The sequence below is a fragment of the Palaemon carinicauda genome, chromosome 16 (assembly GCF_036898095.1).
Source record: "Palaemon carinicauda isolate YSFRI2023 chromosome 16, ASM3689809v2, whole genome shotgun sequence".
Classification (NCBI taxonomy): Eukaryota; Metazoa; Arthropoda; class Malacostraca; order Decapoda; family Palaemonidae; genus Palaemon; species Palaemon carinicauda.
The window spans coordinates 118,101,202-118,118,223 of NC_090740.1; the positions used below are offsets into that span (position 1 = coordinate 118,101,202).

General features: G+C 36.9%; 1 pseudogene; it reads left to right on the forward strand.

The window, feature by feature from the left end:
* The window catches only part of LOC137655828 (arylsulfatase B-like), a 26,694-nt pseudogene extending 14,613 nt beyond the window's left edge, over positions 1-12,081 (forward strand).
* The last annotated feature ends 4,941 nt before the right edge of the window (positions 12,082-17,022 follow it).

Genomic DNA, 17,022 nt, shown 5'->3' on the forward strand with positions numbered 1-17,022 from the left:
ACATTAGATCCCCCCCCCCCTCTCTCTCTCTCTCTCTCTCTCTCTCTCTCTCTCTCTCTCTCTCTCTCTCTCTCTCTCTCTCTCTCTCAATGAGGATTTGGATTCTCCTTAAAGTCCTTGAGGGCCACTTACTCTAATGGGGCCTCTCAATGTAATCCTTAGGAACGATCATTTATGTCTTCATGTTCCCCGAAGACGCAAAGGCAATTGTTAAGGCAGCGTATATTTGAATAAACTCTTAAACAGAAGATAGTTATTAATAGATTTATTATAAGATTCATCTCCACTAAGTTTGCTTTTCTTCAATGTTATTCCAGTATCTTGATTGTCAAGTCGATATTGTGAATTGAAGTTTTTAAAACTCCTTCTCTGATCTTTTGTTTTCGATAAAGAAATATCTAATGGTCGATTGCTTTTTAGGAATCATAGTTTTACGAAAGGATTCAAAATTAATAGGACATGGCCTTACGTAATTCAAGTTATGTTTCATGAAGAAGCGGTTCAAAGTGCGCACTAGAATCTCTTATTAATATTTTTGCAATAAAGACAGAAATACTATCGAGATCAGAAGAGAAAGTCAATCAAAGCACTCCGGATTTTCGTTGTTCTTCGAAGACTACTTTTGTGGACTTTTGTTGTCGATAATTGGATTTCCTTGCAATTTTCCCTGATGCCTTCAACTTGACCTTTGATTTTAAATCTTCGCAGTTAATGGAGTTTGATGTACCTTGTTGCTGAGGAGAACTAAATATCAAGTTGAATTGAAAAGCCTAATAAATAAGATATTTAATCAATTGCTTAGCCTCATAAATAATATACCTGGATCAATCATAACACTAAAAGTTAACTGAAGATACATATAAATAACTATTTGTATATATCTGTACAAGTATGCTTTAAAAAGGATGGGTCAGTGATTAAGGATATATGTCATTACCACTTCAATATCTCACAGGAAGTAACTACATAAGAGAGGGGATTCCTAGTCCCCTCTTCCCATCCCTTTTAGTCACCTCTTAAGGCATGCAGGGAGATATTGTCGTAGATGAAACGAGAGCAGAAAAAGCACCGGGTATAGATGGTGTGAGGACTAAGATGTTAAAGGAGCGAGGCGGGGTGGGGGGGGGGGGAGAGGTACTTGAATGGTTGGTAAGATTGTTAGATATATGTTTTATGTTGTCAATGGTACCAGTTGACGGGGTGTGTGCACGTTTTGTTCCGCTATTCAAAGGTAAAGCAGATTTGCATGAGTATTGTAACTCGAGGGGTACTAGTTTGTTAAGTGTGGTTGGAAAAGTGTATGGTAGTCTTAATGATTAGGATTAAGCAAAAAAGACAGGATGCAATCTTAGTAGTGCAGGGTGGTTTTAGAGAAGGCATGGAATGTATGAATCAGATTTTATAGTTATGCAGATATGCGATAAATATTTAGAAAATGATAAAAAGGTGTATGTTGCCGATCTGGAGAAAGCTTATTTTGGAGTTGATAGGGAAGCGATGTGGAATGAGATGAGGTTATATGGAATTGGTGGAAGGTTGCTGTAAGCAGTGAAGACTTTATACAAAGGCAGTAAAGCGTGTGTTAGTATAAGAAATGAAGCGGGCGAGTGGTTTCCAGTGAGATTGGTATTGAGACAGGGATGTGTGAGGTCGCCATGGTTATACAATTTGTTTGTTGGTGGAGTTGTAAGAGAGCTGAATGTTCAAGTGCTTGGTAGAGACTTGGAGCTGGTAGATGAGGGGGATCTTGAGGGGGAGGCAAATCAGTTGTTGTTTGCGAATAATACTGTATTAGTTGCATACTCAGACGAGAAGCTGGGTCGATTAGTGACAGAGTTTGGAAGGGTGTGTGAATAAGTATTTGTGGTCTGCTGTTGCTGCAAACGGTGGAGTGGAAGCAGATGTACACCAGGGAGGGAAAGAAAGATGTAAAGTGTTGAGGGCAGTGAAGGGAGTGGTAAAGAATAGAAGGTTAGGAATAAATGTAAAGAAATGTGCCTTAGAAAGTGATTGTATCATCTGTGATGCATGGGTCAGAGTTGTGGGGAATGAAAGTGATGGAGATAAAAATAGAATGTGTTCGAGATGAAGTATCTGAAGAGTATGGCTGGTGGATCTCGATTAGATAAGGTTAGGAACGAAGTAGTTAAGGTGAGAACGGGTGTAAGAAATGAATTAGCAGCAAGAGTGGATGTGAAAGTGTTGAAGTGGTTTGGCCGTGGCGAGAGAATTGAAAATAGCCGTTTGCTGAAGAAGCTGATGGATGCAAGAGTTTAATAGAGAAGTACAAGAGAAAGGCCAACGTTTGTGTGTGGATGGAGTGGACAAAGCTCTGGGTGATAGGAGAATACATATGAGAGAGGTGAAATAGCGTGCTAGAAATAGGAATGAATGGCTGGTGATTGAGAAGCAGCTCCGATTAGTCCTGCTTTTGGGGTTTTAGTATTTGAAGCTTCATTTGTGGTGGATAATGAGAGAGGGTTGCACACTAGCAGTACCAACCAAACGCAACTGAATCCCTCGTCAGGCTGGGAGGAACCAAGAGAAGAAAAATCCCCCCTTCTTTTTATGGGGAAGTGCCCTGATTGATTGATAGATAGATAGATAGATAGATCAATAACACTAATTGAGAATGCAACAGAGCTCCAATAATTAAGTGGAACCACCATTTCCAGTGATTGAATATTTAGGGTACACTGTGAAGAAGTAGAGACCCCATGTTATAACAAGAGTTATAATTTCCAGCGAATGTACTATATTATTCATTGCACTTGTAAATCTGCAGCCACCGTCAATTTATGCCATTAATATAGAATAGAGAAATGTTAGTCCAGCTAACTTAGAAAAATAAATGAAAATCCTAATTTTAAGCAGATTTCAAGGGATTTTTTCCCTGGACAAAATTTTAAAATTAGGAGCTTTATCCTTTCCGTTATAGGTGACATCTAAATTCTGATATATAATATTTGTACCTATTTATTAAGAACCTGTTATTGTAATGGGCTACTTCGTTTATAATCTTATATAGTTTTTAATTCTCCGCATAACCATAATAAACTCTTATGAAAATAGTGATGTTATATATGAATGAAAGCCTAAAATTATGCTGTATTATGAAAATAGAATGTTATTTACAATTTCAAACAGAACGGAGGTACCTGGAAACATGGAGGAAACAACTGGCCTCTTCGAGGGATGAAATCTTCCTTATGGGAGGGAGGTACTCGAGGAGCGGCTTTTGTACACTCTCCTTTGTTGCCTAATCCTGGAACTGTCTCAGACAAGTAAGATTTTTTTTCTCATGGATGGGCTTTAGCTGGTTTGCTCTGTCTAGTTATTTACTTGATACACTATTTAGAATTTTGACCACCATCTAGAAATATGGGTTACATTATGAAGTAGAAATATGAATGTACAGGTAGTTCAGTTCAAAATACGTAGATAAACACGTATGATGATGAAAAATTATACTGGTCAAAGTATATACTGTATGTATATTGACATAGAAAAATAAACTTTTATGATTAACCACACCTTTATAAAACTGTAAACAACAATGAAATATGCTTCAGTAAAGGATTTAGATAATATGTCCTCCTAAACATAAATTCCACCTTATATGGAATAGTATTATTGCATCATTTAATCTATGTCATATTAAGACATATAAATCTTCATGGACAATACACACTTCATCCACTGGTGGTATCTCAAAAGCGTCAGGGAGAGAGAAGTCATGCTACAGGGGGAACTCCGGACACTTATTGAAATAGACATGTACTTTTACGTGATTTCCCATTAAAAATGTGTGTACACACAGGAAGTCCTGCTTTACCAAGTGAAGTTTTTTTTTCAATTATAATCTGTAATTCCTGCTATAATCTATATATTTCCTTCAAACCAATCAGCGATCAAAGTTTTCTTCTCCTTCAGTGCACACTAGCTGCTTTGAAGTTCAAGCAGTAAATGTCACTTCCAGAAATGAAAATTTGAATTTTTATATTCTCCCTTCATCACGGATTTCTGTATTTTCTGACTCAATACCAATAGATGAAAAACAACTTATTCCTTCAATCGCCATATGTCCTTAGATTCAAAAGTCCAAATTCTATAAAAATTATATGAGTAAAAATATATTTAGGGGGTATTTGAAATCATTATCCATTATTCCCAATTAGGTTCAATTAATATTGATGCGCTCTCTATGCTTCCACGTGAAACTAAAACTTGAAACTATAGTTTGTAATTTCAAGAACACTTTTAACTTTCAGGTTAATCCACGCCACCGATTGGTTCCCGACATTGGCTCGCTTGGGAGGCGGGGAAGCTCCATCTGACATTGATGGTTTTGACCAATGGAGTGCCATCACTGGTAGTGCACCTTCGCCTAGAATCCGCATGGTATATAACATAGATACCACAGAAAAAATCAGAGCAAGCGTAAGGTAAGGTCATATAATTACAATCTTTTTTATTTTATAAATAGTCCCTTTCTAAGTGGGGATACCTTAACGTGCCTCTTAGAGAATGAACGTTAATTTCAATCATAAAAACAGAAGGTTTTTTATTACACTGTATAATCATAAAATTACCTATTTCTGCAGAAAAAAAAATGTTGGAATAGGTAAAATAATAAGTATTGAATTCAGACAGAGTCCTAAACAAACTATTCAAAAAAAAAAAAAAAAAAAAAAAAAAAAAAAACATAAAAAATCTACCTTATTGCAAAGAGAAAGAAGATCAATAAACGAGGTGAAATCCAGAACTATGCTCAAAGATTTGCCTCATATGTAGGTGTAGAAAATAAGAGCCATGTTCCAAACAAGGGCAAGTAAGTCCATCTATAACTCTTAATAAAAAAAAGGTCATTAACGGTGTCTAAATAATACAACCAATTTCTTTGCGGCAGTTTTTTTCTTCTTTTTTTTTGTGGGGGGGGGGGGGGGTGGCCGCTTAGACACCTAAATACTAATAGAGTAGAGAGACTTAATTATCTGTTTTAATAATTGAAAGAAAGTGAAGGGTTTAAGAAGAAGCAAATCAACGGTACAGTGTTTGTCGACCTTACACGGATATATGACACTGCAAACCATATGCCACTCCTTCTGAAGGTGGGTCAAACTATAAAAGATACTAGCATAGGCCACATCAATGAATCATTGTTTACCAATCGGTGATTCTTCGTAGAAATGGATGGCAGGAAAGGTAGATGGAGGTTACAAAACAACGACCTTCCACAGGGGTTAGTGCTGGTGACAATGCTATTCATCATCTATACAAATTACCAGCCGCAGTACCAGAACATCTGCAGGTACATATATGTAGACGACCTTTACATTTACATGCAATTGGACTCCTTCACCACCATCGAAGCAAAACACAAGTGTGTGACTTCCACCTGAACAATCACCAGGCAGACAGAAAGATGAAGATCAGATGGTGGCATAAAACTGGAAAACCAACCCTATCCAGTATACTAAGGTGTCACCTGTGACAGAACACCCTCCTCCAAAGAGCACACACAAAAAGCAAACACAAAAAGCAAACACAAAGTAGCAGCTAGGAACAACTCTTAGCAAATTCTCCAACACTAGCTGGGGAAAGGATCCTGAGACTCTGAGACAAACCAAACAGCCCTAGCCCTTTGTTACTATACTGTGGAGTACTGTGCACCAGCGTGGGTAAGATCATGCCATGCACATAAGGTAGACCCTGAGCTAAACAAGTCCTGTTGGATTATTACTGGTACGCTAAAACCAAGACTTCTACCATCTTAATATAAAATACTCAGTATCCCACTATTCCATATCTGACGTGAAACACTAGCAAAAGTTGAAAATGATGAACACATTAATTGCTCAAGGCATCCACAACACAATCATCAGAAAGCAAGGCGCAGACTAACATCCGACAAAAGCTTCATAACAGTGGATGGTACAGATCCAATCATGGCAGCATCTCACAGATCATAAAAATGGCGGGAAAGTGACCGATTACCATCCAGTGAGGCTCTGCCCAACCCAAATGAAGGCTTGTGCAGTGGAACAACTCTCACCAAGAAGGACTGGTTAGCCCTAAGCAGAGCTAGGGTAAAAGTGGGTAAAACTGACGATATCTGCCACAAATGGGGATTAACCACCGACCCTGAATGCCCATGTGGAAACACACCAAAATGGAGCACATCTTGCAAGGTTGCTCGCTCAGTCCTCATTGCTCATATCAAGACCTAAAAGAGTTAAAAGACAACGCCCTCTTCTGGGTTTGATCTTTGCTCGATAAGAGATGATGATGATGAGCACGGATGGAAGCGTAATATATATAAAACACTATGAATTAAAGCAAAGTACAGTCTGCTAGTAGGAGAGATTTGAGTGATCACCTGTTTTTGGAATAGATGAAGCAGAATATGCATTCAAGGCAAAAGATAAGGATTATTTTAGTAACTAAGAAAAATATGATAAAGCTCGCAAATTCATTTTGGGAATAGATGAAGCAGAATATTCTTTCAAGGCTAATGATGAAGAATATCTTAGTAACAAAGAAAAATATGATGTAGCTCGCAAATTTTTCGAGGAATTTGGGAAGAGATATGAAGCAAGCAAAATGCTCGTGTCAATCTCTAATATATAAGAACCTTAAATATTTATGGAATACAGGATTAGACAAGAGGAGAATAGAAGACACAAAATCATTAAATTTAGAGAGGAAACTTAGCTGGAAGAGGATGTTGATATAAAAATTAAATATCATATCGTTGAACACACCAGCCAAAAGGACGTTGAAGCATATACTTATATTTTTCATAAAATAGATTATAATTTTTCCACAATATATAAAATGTTCTTTGATGGTTAAAATATCGTGTTTTCATTTTTGCGTGCACTTCCTTAGATTATTCTGATACAGAAAAGATATTAGTGGATAGAGGCATAATCCATATATTGTCGCTGATACATTTATGAAATGCTTTAGAGTATAAAACGTTTATTTCATCGTGATTGTTTACATTAATGTAGCCTATTTGTAAATGATTATAAAGACATGCCCTCGTCATGGAAAAATTATCTACTTTCGTACAAATGATATGTAATCGTCATTAACCAGAAAAAATTATAATGCCATGTCTGATATATACACTATCGAAATTTTATTTCGAGAATAGTGAAAATAACATTCTAGTTAAACAATACACAAGATAGTTAGGAAAAGTTTTTTTGTCCTATTTCTTTTTGTGTTAATATGTTTAAAATTTATCACAATCTATATTCAAAATCAATGTATTAATTGGCTACCTAATATGAGCATGTAGATATTTCAAAAGGCTTTTCACTAAAAATATGAATACAAATGCCGTATGGTATGTTTCAGTAGCTATTACTTTATTCATATGAATTATATTTCAGAATTGGTAATTACAAGCTGATAGTCGGCTATCCAGGTAGAGATGAATGGTACCCTCCACCCGAACGCAAAGATCAGAAAAGAGCTTCTTTCATTTCTGATAATGATAAAAAACCATTCAAGTTTAAAACAAAACAGATTGATCATCGCCGAGAGAAATACATTCGCCACTATACCGGACGTGAGTTAGGTTTACCATGTTTTATTTGTCTCTTTAATATATTTGTCTTTTGGTAAAATGAAAAAAAAAACATTAGAAATGATATTGAGAAGCGAAGTAGAAAGTTTAATTATTCTGTATATTCGATAACAGATCCGGCAGGAAAATTTCAATTTTCTCGAATCTAATTGCCTTATGGCAGAATTCATTAGCACATACAATCCAAAAAGTCCTTTGACGTCCAACCTTTTATTAAACCAGGCACCTCAGAGGAAATAGTCGAGAACGAAGTCGACGCAATCAACAAAGGGACCTCTTCCATGGGTTCCTTCGGCGATGAAATTAATAACCAACAACTTGGAGGTCCAACGAGCGTTGCTACGTGGGGTTCCCTGCTGAGATCCCACTTCAGTGGCAGAAAGTGGATCAATGACCGGCAAGAGTCTTTACATGTCTTCAGAAATGAGACGGAAATTAGACTCTTTCATGTTTCAGGTAAGAAGCATTCAGGAAAATATTCGGCTGAAGCTGGCTGCTTTTCTTAAGTAGTATTTTTATAGATAGAAATACTTTGGACAAGCAGCCTGGTTTCTAATATGTTGAAAAGAATATGGTTGAAAGATAAGGGAACTAAAAATGTTTTGGTCTAAACCCTTCATGGATTCCAGTAATATTCTGCCCCCAGTCGTTTCATTATTGAGTCCCAGCCACTAGCTGCATAATTTTTGTCCAAGCCTTACCTAACCTTTCCTAACCTAGCATAAACTTTACTTAAGGGTTGAAATACCAGGAGCCAAAGTGATTTTGCACCAACTATCTTTTACTATAAAGTAATTGTATCCCTTTCTATAATTAAAACACTTACGGAAAATTGCAATATTTGAATGAAATATGATTGGATGTTGAATGAGCCTATTCACACTTTTTGTTTAGCTGTTCATATATTGACTGCTGACACTCTTACATACTATAATTGGCTGTATTCATATATAGATCCTTATCAATCTAAGCCAGAACAGATAATATCAAATCCAAATTGATTTTCCGTTTCTCTTCCATCATTATCATACACATTCTTATGATATGTCAATCTCACCATCATCGGTTCCCTGCATTAAATGAATTAGAAGTGGCGGAAGAATATATTCGCATTGTCGTACATGAAGTTTCCCGAGCAAAACCTAGATGAAGAAGTCCAGTAGCCTCATATATTTATAAACTTATGCCAAGAAAATACGGCATTCAATTGATTTGTAGATACTCACTGCCCTTACCTTTCTCTCTCTTTCTCTCTCCTAACATTTTCTTTAACCCTTATCATCAACAAGCCATTTTCTAATATTTCTTAATCATAGTTCTAAAATGTGGCTGGGTGATAGGCTCTCCAATACGCATCCTCTTCACAAACTTATACATGGGAGTTTGCAAGGAACGAGGTTTTTTCGCATGTGAACTGCCCCGAAATATATGTCTACTTCTTCGAAGACACCTTTGTAATAGATCCCTCTTCTGACTACATGGATGAACTCCAGTGGACCTGCAAGGAGTGCTGCTCCCTTAGATTTACGCTGAAGCATCAAAACAACGGCCCCCTTCCCTTTTTGGGCGTCCTGGTTTCAACAACTGAGCATGGTTTCGACATGACTGTCTACACGAAATCCATGAACTTAGGCCTCTGCTTGAATGGGTGTAAGTGAATATCCCATTAGGTGCATGACCTCCGCCATCCAAGCCTACATTCAACAGTCACTCTCCCATTATGCTCCCTGGATGGAGACCTACAAAGAACTGGATAGGATTGCCCACGTTCTGTGAACAACGGCTACTCCAACAGGCAGGTTAACAGAGAGGTTAAATGAGCTAGTGATAAAAAGTACAAGACTGAGCCCAGAAGCAAGAGCAGTGCTTCCAAAGTCAACCTATACTGCAAGGACTTTATGCACAAGTGGTACCAAGAAAATGAGAAAGCTATGGAGGAGATTATCAGGAACATATTCACAGCCACACAAGTATAAACTGAGATCAACTTCATAATCTATTATCAAACAACGAGGACTATATCTCTCATTATGAAGAACAACCTGGCCTCTCTCGTGCAAGACTTTTTGTAAAAGACTAATATTGTCTATTCTTAGCAATGGCCAGGCCGCGGATGCCCCGGATGTTATATTGGAATGACAGAGATGAGACTTTTTAAACATTTGTCCTGCCCAATTTAGCACTAATTCCTGATGCACATCAAAAGCACTAAACGAGAGTAAATCACCGGGAATACAATGATCTTTGGCAATGTACCGGACAGCAGAAAGATAAGGATGCTGGATGCCATGCTAATCCAGCAATAAAAGCTGAGCATCAACACTACCCAAGAAAAGTTCCTCATCCCCTCCTACCATAGAAGCACCAACCAACCCCTCGCTAACATCGGTGAGAGTGAAACGATCAGCGACCCAACAGCCTTCCTGTGACTGTGACCCTACCGGTGAGCGCCACAGTCAATCAGGAAGCAGCTCAGAACTCACTGGACCTACGAGCTGAACGGCAGAACAGCTTGTCTAACGCCAAGCGCAGCTCATGGAGCGCCTTGGCTAGTCAGCTCCCAGCACTGAGAGCCCAGACCAGCATTACTCAGATCCTGCCTAACTCCAACGACCCTGAGAGTGGCAGTAGCCCAACTGTGATGGATCCCATCAGAGCACCTCAGCCAACGGGGTAGCTGTTCCATCACAGACTCGGTAATGTCTTCACTCATGCGGACCAATTAACGACCAGCACCCGAATTGACTACTGCCCCGACCCATACAAATAGAGCCAGCCCCGCTTACATCGTTCCACTTCTATCCTGAAGAAGAGAGGAGACACCTGGCGCCTTTTCAAAATGAATTACAGCCAGCTCTTTTGTACTCTATATTTAAAATGCTAACTTCTAGTAAGGTTTTAGTAGAATCTTTGAATTTTTTTTTTTTTGTGTGTGTGTGTATTTGGCTCCCCTACCTACCAATGACCAACATAGATCAGTTATTGGTGGGATGTAATACTGTTGAGAAAAGGAAAGTTAAAGCAATGGAAAAGCTCAACTACAAAATAAATACCAATATGGCAGCCACAATCTTCAATGAAACCTGCTTGAAAGAGTGTCTATTTACAAGATATTATTATTATTATTATTATTATTATTATTATTATTATTATTATTATTATTATTATTATTATTATCGTAAAAGCTAAAAGCGAAAAATTGATAATCATTACCTTTTTTATTAAAGTTGTTGACTTTCTCTTCCAGATGATCCAGAGGAAAGAAATGACCTGGCATTGAAGAAAATCCATAAAGTGAGGATCCTTCTTGAATTCTTATTAGACGAGCTTTCAAATCGCTATGTTCCAGCAGATATTAAACCTTTCGATCCGAAGGCAGATCCTAAACACTGGAATGGTGTTTTTAGTCCAGGATGGTGCACAGCAAAGTAGATATCACTATTCATAGAAAAAAAGATATTTATAGACATATAATTAGCCAAAAATAATATATAAACTGGTATAAACTTCCCAAAAATTGACTTACTCGGAAATCAAGTAAGATGTCTTTTGGGTATAATTATGCATTAGGATCAATATAATACAATTCAAACACTTCAGTAACTTTCTTTTTAGTGTTTCAAGAAATCTTGCTTCATGCGTGATTTACTTTACGCTTTCATCGCGTTTGACAACATAATTTTTCTGTCCTTCCAACAAATGCTTATCTTTTTAGAAGCCTTTCAACTGATATAGCTCTCTTCGATCATTAATCTATCAAATATTACATCCTACGAGCCCATCCCTGAGCAACTGGACATCATGAAAAAGCTGGATTATTGTTTAATATATACCAAAAGGATAGATGTGAGAGAGGCAAGAGAGCGTGCTAGAAATAGGAATGAATGGCGAGCGATTGTGACGCAGTTCCGGTAGGCCCTGCTGCTTCCTCCGATGCCTTAGATGACCGCAGAGGTAGCAGCAGTAGCGGATTCGGCATTATGAAGCTTCATCTGTGGTGGATAATGTGGGAGGCTGGGCTGTGGCACCCTAGCAGTACCAGCTGAACTCGGTTGAGGCCCTTGTTAGGCTGGAGGAACGTAGAGAGTAGAGGTCCTCTTTTTTGTTTTGTTTCATTTGTTGATGTCGGCTACCCCCCAAAATTGGGGGAAGTGTCTTGGTATAAGTATTTATTGAGGATAATCACTTATTAAGGTAGAGCTAATATCTACATGGATTAATTTTCATATATATCTTCAGGATAGAAAGGTAGTGATAAACAAACAATTTCATGTTTCAAAGGCAAAAGTATTTATATTCAATGACAAATCTTTGTTAACGCAATTTGAATATACCATGATATAACAACTAAAACATACTGAATTATTAGACACCACACTGAGGCGTTTATAGTTGAAGTGATAAACTACTGGATTTATATTAATTAACTTAATTACCCAAAATGCTTAACAACCCTATCAAACAATTTTTTAATAAAATAATAGAAGAAATAAAGAATGCTAAAATTGATATGACTTTTTATTTTTTTTTATATCAAGGCTATGAGTCGTTATTTCTTATTTATATGTTCTGTTATATTTTCTACTTCTGTGCATTTTGTTGAACCGATTGTTGAAATAGTATGATTAATCTCTCTCTCTCTCTCTCTCTCTCTCTCTCTCCTCTCTCTCTCTCTCTCTCTCTCTTTAGCGTCAATGACCTTAGATGTCAGGATGTCAGAAAACCTCCAATCAATCAATATCTCTCTCTCTCTCTCTCTCTCTCTCTCTCTCTCTCTCTCTCTCTCTCTCTCTCTCTCTCTCTCTCTCTCTCTCTCTCTCGTTTTCTAACCCATGCAATTAAAATCCTCATTCGCTTCGGTAATTGGAAGCTTCCAATGAAACTGCTGGAAGTCTTGGTCATTCCACAACATTTCTCCAACTGGAATATATTACGAAGATTAATTTGCAGCCTTATTTTCAAGCGACAGAGGTTCATATTGTAAACAAATGCATACCAATAACTCTGCACTGTATTATGCTCGTATTGCTGGCTCTATTCATTTCCAAGAGGTATAAACAACCAGGGAGGAGAGATAATGAACTATTGAACCATTTCATTTTCCCCCAAATAACAGATAACTCATTGTATTTTAACTTTGATGACTACTCAGGTAGACCAAAGTATTTGTATGAGTGCTCTGTAATAAAAAGAAATGTAACATCTATTGAATAACTTATACCTGAATAATTAAGTGGGATTTTATTCAAAAACTGCACAATTCTAAGGAACCAAAGATAAACATGCACACGTACACACACACACACACACACACACACACACATATATATATATATATATATATATATATATATATATATATATATATATATGTATATATATATATATATATATATATATATATATATATATATATGTGTGTGTATATATATATATATGTATATATATATATATATATATATATATATATATATATATATATATATATATATATATATATATATATATATATATATATTGTCTTTTAGCGCGTTGGTGTATGTGAGTGTGCATATGTATGTATATCTATGATTACATTCACTTTATAAGTATATTATTATTGTTATGATTAGCTAAGCTACAACCCTAATTATTGAAGCAAGATGCTCTAAGACGAAGGTCTACAATAGGAAAAAATAGCCCAGTAAGGAAAGGAAATAAGGAAATAAATAAACTATCTGCGAAGTATTGAGTAAAGAATATAGGATATCGTAAGATCAGTAATAATGTTATAATTCATCTCTCATGTATAAATCATGAAGTGAGACCTATGTCAGCCTGCAAGTTTGAACTTCTGAAAGTTCCATTAATTCAACTGCCTGATTAGGAAGATCATTCCGCATTCTAGTCACAGCTTTTAATATTAAATTTTGTTGTTGATGACGACACGCTATCCATCCTCATCCTTGATATTTTTCGAAGTCTCGATGTAGACGGCTTTTGGGTGCTGATCATGTGTATACTCTATACGGTCAGTCTTTGGGGTATTGTCCTTCAAGTTAGGGAATTGTCACTGTCCCTTGCCTCAGCCATTCATGAGAGACCTTTAAAGGAGTTGAACAATGCTTTAGCTTTAGTTTAAGTTCTTGGCAAATTGTGTCTTCAAATCAGTGCACTCTATAGCAAATTATTATTATTATTATTATTATTATTATTATTATTATTATTATTATTATTATTATTATTATTATTATTATTATTACTAGCCAAGCTACAATCCTTTCTGTTCCCAAAATAGCCCTGTAGAGTTCCCTCATCTTCCATACCATACCTCGTGAGGATGAGAATTACCTAGTTCGTTGGAAATGTTAAAAGGTGAAGGTTCAATTGCGTTCTAGTAGAATTCTTGGAGGAAGTTTTTAAAAACTATGATTAGGAACTTTGCCTTGGATTAATTGGATTTGAATCATCAACTCCTCCTAAGCCTATGGACGCAAAGGGCCTCGGTTAGATTTCGCCAGTCGTCTCTACCTTGAGCTTCTTATTCAACACTTTTCCATTCATCATCTCCTACTTCGTGCTTCATAGTACTCAGCATGTAGGGCTGGGTCTTCCAACTCTTCTAGTGCCTTGTGGAGCCCAGCTGAACCAAAAGTTGGATTTGAATAAGGTAAGAAATCTTATCGAAAGATATATAGAGAGTAGTTCAAGATTGAAGGATTATATGTAAAGTAGCCCGATAGGTAATGGTCACCAAACGATTAACACGGAAGCATTTTTGAAAGAATAAGGAGAAAAAAAAAGTTAATTATTGGTGCAGTATTTGAAGAGAGGAGCAAAAACTATTAAGGTAAAAAGACCGTGAACTGGATTAGATTTTTCTTTTTTTTCTTTTGTAAAACTTAGGCCAGAGGGCGTGCACAGGGATCGGTGAGAGGATAAATCCTATAGATTAAGAGGACCAAAACATTTTGCCCCCAACAAAACCAGATATAAAACACCACAAAAATTATGATATCAAACAAGTCTCAAGAATATTGGTTATCAACCTAACCAGAGGATTTTATAAATGATTTAATTTTACTTAGTTTCGGGTATTTTTCTCCTGTCTGGTCTTTCAATGCAAGACTCCCACCTCAATTTGTTGAACAAAAACTTTTCGTCAATTAAATTTCTTGTTTCTGATCTGGATTTTTTATCATCGTATAACATGCAGGGAGATTTTCTATAACTGTCTATCCTTCGCATTCATATCTTCTCATCATGTACGTAATTCTAGGTATGTAGTTACTTTTAACAGTCTCTTTCCCTATTATAACCATCAATGGCTCACAGTAGTCAAGAAGATTTACCCCAGCTGTGACCAGATTCTGAATGATCTTCCTAATCTGGGGGTTGAACCGGTAGAACTACAGAAGTTCAATCTGTAGCAAATGCTTTTCTGTTGAACAGCTCAGTGCAAGTCTGATTTCATCGATTACATAAAACTGGTCAGTTTGAACTTACTTATTATTCTTATTTTTGTTTTGTTTATCAAAGAGTTTCGTTGTTATTTCTCAATTTCTTTTCCGCACTGGGCTACTTTCCCTATTGGAGTCCTTGGGCTTGTAACACAATGCTTTTCCAACGAGGGTTGTAGCTTACCTAATGTGACAGAGGACTTTTGAGACTTTGAGGTTAGAACTACTGTAAAGACTCTTCAAACCCTAATAGATATAAATAACCATCTGGCTGATTCAATAGCTCACTATCTAGCCTCAAGACACACTGTTAACTAGATACAATACATTACCAATGTTAATAAAAAAAAATCATATAGTGACGATAAGAGTATTGGAAACGCCCCGGCAAGGCACTCACCGGACTGGGGTTCGAGTCCTGCTCAAACTCTATAGTTTTAGTGTCTGTGAGCTAAGGATGGGAGGTTTGGGGGAGCCTATAGGTCTGCCTGCTGAGTCACCAGCAGCCATTGTCTGGTCCTCCATGGTCATAGTTTGGATGTAGACGGTTTTTGGGTGCTGATCATGTGTATACTGTATATGGTCAGTCTTTGGGGTATTGTCCTTCAAGTTAGGGAACTGTCACTGTCCCTTGCCTCAGCCATTCATGAGTGACCTTTAAAGGAGTTGAACAATGCTGGAGCTTTAGTCTGAGTTCTTGGCAAATTGTGTCTTCAAATCAGTGCACTCTAAAGCAAATTATTATTATTATTAGCCAAGCTACAACCCTAGTTGGAAAAGCAAGAGGCTATAAGCCCAAGGTCTCCAATAGGGAAAAATAGCCCAGTGAGGAAAGGAAATAAGGAAATAAATAAATGATGAGAACAACAGAATGGTGTTGGCTTTGCTATTTTGGTCTATGTCAGCTATTCAGTGTTCTTTACTTACTCTGACGGCTGCTTTTTTGGTCCCATACAGCGGGGGAACCCCACTCTCCACAGGACCTCCACTGTCGTCATATCTTGTTCGTTCAGAGTATTTGACGTTTCATATCACGTATTACTCATTTACTGTTGAATCATCGCTGTCATAAGACTCATGGAATAAGAGAGTCTTCAGCTTCCTCTTGAAAGCCTCAATTCATGGAATAAAAGGAGAAACGACCCTGAGTAGTCTCTCGGCGTTTGTTACAAATTTTTCCACAAAAAGAAACTTCCTATCAAGCAATCCTATGGAAACTCGTGTTAAGTAAGTACTTTACTTATCATAAGAATAGATATCAGAAGCATATGCCATAGACATTTACATCATCATCTCCTACCACTATTGACGCAAAAGGCCTCGATTAGATTTCGCCAGTCGTCTCTATCTTGAGCTTTTAATTTAATTCATCATCTCCTACGTCATGCTTCATAATCCTCAGCCATGTAAGCCTGATTCATTCAACTGTTCTAGTGCCTTGTGGAGCCCAGCTAAACGTTTGGTGAACTAATAATCGATTGTGATATGTATGTTCATCGCTAGAAATATCAAGTAAAGTTTATAATTCTTATAAAACCGAATTAAATGGGGTCGTGAAATACTTACTAGCCTTTTGTTGGCAATACTGAACAACGCATTTATGTGAAAACTTTCATCTCTAAACAATCTTGTTATTCACTAGTGGCTTTGGATTACAATATACAAAAATTCTCTTGGACTGCCCAGCTTGTTCATGATAAACCAATTTACGTGGTCTTTAAACTCAAAATAAGAAAATTGCATTAATTACAAAGTCTCAAAACAAACTTCACGTTCTTTATAAATGCCTGATCTTCAGAGGGATAAAAACAATATTTCACTGTATTTTCCCAAAACCTTTTATTATTTTTTTGGTGCATTTTTTTTTTCTTTGCTCTCTGGTATACATTAGTTAGCATCGTAGTAGGCAATGAAACCAAGAATTTTATTACACTGCAAATATGAGTAGTCGTTCGTAATGTTAAGAGAAACATTCCACATTCT